Source organism: Capsicum annuum, chromosome 9 (assembly GCF_002878395.1).
Source record: "Capsicum annuum cultivar UCD-10X-F1 chromosome 9, UCD10Xv1.1, whole genome shotgun sequence".
NCBI classification, from domain to species: Eukaryota; Viridiplantae; Streptophyta; class Magnoliopsida; order Solanales; family Solanaceae; genus Capsicum; species Capsicum annuum.
The window spans coordinates 101,027,386-101,031,793 of record NC_061119.1 but is presented as its reverse complement, the minus strand read 5'-3'; positions in this window follow the sequence as shown (position 1 = coordinate 101,031,793).

Here is a 4,408-nt window from a genome sequence, read left to right as displayed (position 1 = left end):
CAAAAGAAAGTAAATTTCTTATGGTTCGAATCTTGTGAGAAAAGTTTTTAGGAGTTGAAGACTCGACTCACTTCAGCCCCTGTTTTGTTTTGCCTGATAGTTTTGATGGTTTTGTGGTGTACTGTGATGCTTCGAGAGTTAGGTTGGGTTGTGTATTAATGCAAAAGGGTAAGGTGATAGCTTATGCTTTTATACAGTTAAAACCCCATGAGAAAAATTACCCTACCCATGACCTTGAGTTGGCTGCTATTGTGTTTGCTTTGAAAATTTAAACACTATTTGTATGGTGTCCATGTTGATGTTTTCACTGATTATAAGAGTTTGCAGTATGTGTTTACCATAGAGAATTGAATCTTAGGCAGAGACGATGGTTAGAATTGTTAAAGGACTATGATATGAGTGTGCTATACCATCCGAGCAAGGCCAATATTGTGGTAGATACCCTAAGTAGAGTGTCCATGGGTAGTGTTTCTCATGTGGTAGAAGGTAAGAAAGAGTTGGCTCGTGATGTACATCATTTGGCTAGATTGGGGGTTAAGTTGTTTGACTCTGCTGAATGTAGTATAGGGGTTCAGAGTAGATGCTAGTTTGGTCAGACTAAAGGAGTCAGTCAAGGACCAAAAAGTAGAGGTTTTCTCCCAAGGGGGAGATGGTGTGTTGAGATTGCAGGGTAGATTGTGTGTCCCGAATGTTGATGATCTGAGACAGAGGATTATGGATAAAGCGCACAGGGCGTGATATTCTATTCATCTTGGTGCCACCAAGATGTATCGAGACTTGCGGGAAATCTATTGGTAGAGTGGCATGAAGAAAGATAAAACAACATTTGTAGCTAAGTGTGCAACATGCCAACAGGTTAAGGTTGAACACCAAAGACCTGGTGGTATGACGCAAGAGTTTAGTATTCCCACCTGGAAGTGGGAAGAGATAAATATAGACTTCGTGATTGGTTTACCTCCTTCCCGACGCCATCATGATTTCATTTGGGTTGTGGTTGATAGATTGACTAAGTCTGCTCATTTCTTGACTGTTCATACTTCCTATACTGCTGAGGATTACGCTAGATTGTATATCCGAGAGCTAGTCAAACTACATGGAGTTCCCTTGTCTATCATTTCGGATAGGGGTACTCAGTTCACTTCGCAATTTTGGAAAGCTTTTCAGAAGGGTCTTGGTACCCAAGTGCTTTTGAGTTCTGCTTTTCATCCGCACACCGATGGTCAGGCTGAGAAGACCATCCAGACCTTAAAGGATATGTTGAGAGCTTGTGCACTTGACTTTAAGGGAAGTTGGGATGATCACTTACCATTGATAGAATTTACCTATAATAACAGCTTTCACTCTAGTATTAGCATGGCTCTGTCGAGGTAGATGAAGCGGCTTTGAGTGGTCCTAATTCGGTATTCAAGGCTATGGAAAAAGTTAAGTTGATTAGGGAAACGTTGAAAACTGCGCAGAGTCGTCAGAAGTCTTATGCGGATGTTAGAAGGAGAGACCTTGAGTTTGATGTTGGTGACCTATTGTATCTAAAAATTTCACCCGTGAGGGGGTGAAGAGATTCGGAAAGAAGGGGAAGCTTAGTCCTCGTTATATTGGTCCTTACAAAATTCTTAGCCGTGTTAGTAAGGTAGCTTATAGGTCAGGTTGCCTTCCGAGTTGTCCTCTGTTCATCCAATATTCCATGTCTCCATGCTTAGATAGCATATTAGCAATGCTGTGGTAGTGGATTCCTCTGTGAGTGCTGATATTCAAGAAAATCTTTCTTTTGATGAGATTCCCGTTGAGATTCTTGATTTCAGTGTCCGAAGACTAAGGAACAAAGAAGTTCCCTTGGTCAAGGTGTTGTGGCGAAACCAATCTGTTGAGGGTGCAACTTGGGAAGCTGAGGCGGATATGCAATCCAAGTACCCGCACCTATTTTCCATGAACTCCGATCAATCCGAAGGTACCGTTCTTTCCTAAATCATGCACTTTTGATAAAAGTTGCAGCAGTTCAGCTGTCATTTATAATGTGTTCAGCTGTAGTTTCTTGAATTTATGCGTTCTATGTTGCATTTAGAGTGAGAAACGATGTGGTGATGAGTCTAACAAATGGTTTCAGTTGAATGCTCTATTCCCCATCTAATCTTGGCATGTCTAGCGTTATTCGAGGATGAATATTTCCAAGGGGGGGATGATGTAATACCCCAGGAAATTTTTCGTTGAAATTTTGTGCGTAAACGTGTTGGGTTCTATCTTCTAAAATGAATTATAAATTTTTCGTGCGGAATATCTTAGATTATGACCCACCATTGCATAAAGTATCGAATAATCTTTCCAACGATATGTGGATCATCCAAAACGGACACCCGAGCGACGAGTTAGAAACATTCCGATCGAACCGTGAATAGTAGTAACAGTAAAACATGCAGGAAAAAGTACTGAGGCCTGGTGTATTTTCGCTCAAACTTTAAATGATCATAACTCCTTGTACATAATGATCTTGGTGATCTACTATATATAACCGGAAAGCTCTGCGAGTCCTCTTTCCGATGAAATTGGTTTCATCCAATTTGTCTATCGGAGAAAAAATTTATGGTTAATCTACTTTAGCCTATAAAAAGTGAATTTTTGGGTCAATTTCAAATGATCATAACTCCTCGTACACAATGATCTGGATGATATACTATATATTAAAGGAAATATATGAGAGTCCTCTTTCTAATGAAATTGGTTTTATCTAATTTGGATATCGGAGTAAAACGTTATAGTTGATCTACTTCAGACTAACAAAACAGTCCACCAAAGGATAGATTCGAGAATTAGTTGATTTTTAAGGGCATTTTGGTCATTATGCCTTCACTTCATGGACGAAAATTGTCCATTTATACTTAAATTGAGCCATAAAATTCATGTTCTTCCATTAAACATTGAGAGAACTAAATCCTAGGTCTATTTTGAGCTCCAAATAACTTCTAATTTCACCGTAGAAATTCAAATCTGAACCGATAATTGAACTCATCATCTCGAGACCTTCGAGGAACACCCCTTATTTGTGTGAATAGGATTCCATAATCAAGAGATCAATTTCAAGGTATGTGGGTTTTTTTTAAACAAAAGCACTCTTTCGTTCTTGTACCCAAAAGTAATTTTCTTTTTGAAAACATGATTTTTACTTGATTATTATGATTTTGAAGCATGAACTCATATTCTATGATGATTATTATGAAATTTTGATGTCTATGATTTTGAAAGATGGATTTATATGTGTGGTGATATAAAGCATGAATCTTGAACGATATTTATCATGATTTTGATATTTGGGTCTTGAACCCCATTTGAAATTGTGTCTTTGAGAAAATGTGCTCTTAATGGAGTCGCTTTGAACTCGAATGTGAAGGAAATCCATAACGTATTTGATTATGATAAATGGGTAGCATGATGGCTCCCGATGTATATTTATATATTACTGAAATTGTTTTGTTGTGGTTTGTCTTTGAAATGATCTGAGCTAAGTCCGGGAGAAATCTTTAGCACCTAGTGGGAGGTATAAAGTGACCTTACTTCCCTAGAGTGATCACTAGTTTGTGTGGATTTGATATCGATAGTCCTACTCTGATGGCAAGGATAGGACGGCTCTCCCCAATGTGGGTTGGACGTTGGACTACATGTGGCTCACATAGTTTATGTCGGTTATAGGATCTCCCAGTGTGTGTGTGTTTCCTTGTGTCTATGGTGAACGGTGAAGTGATTTGAAAGTGGAATTGTGAAAGTTATTCTTTCGAAAGATTTAAATGATATTTATATTATGAGAATTGATATTCTTGATGAACTGAAAGTGATTGACAAATTATATGATGACTCACATGTGTTGTTATACTTATTTCATCCTCTCATTATTATGATGATTTTCTTCGGGCTATGTGAGTCTTTAATACATCCTGCATATTTCTTATAAATATTTATGATGATAATGTTTATAAAACTGCATACACCCCATATACTCGGTTCCTTTCCATGGTACTAACCCACATCTTCGGATGTGGGCTGCATTTTCTCGAAATATAAGTTCAGGTGCTCATTTCCAGGTTCAAAAGTGATTCTTCAAGCACGTTGTTCTACATCCTCTGTCGTGGTGAGTCCTCATGTTTCGAGGACATGATGTCTGGTTTCACGTAATGGCTCAATGGCTGGCTGGTTTTATTGAGTTTCTTAGAGGCTTGTCAGACTAGTATAGATGTTGGGAGTTGACTAATAAGTCGCATTTTGTTATCTTTCTAAATTATTTTATTCTTGGATGATTATTACTCTGTTTATTTTGAGGGTTATTTATGAAAACCCCGTTGATTCGTGTTGAACCGATGAAAATGGCTCAAAGGGTCAGCTTGGGGCTACTCATAGCCTCAAGCACTGTGTGATGCTCCGAAAT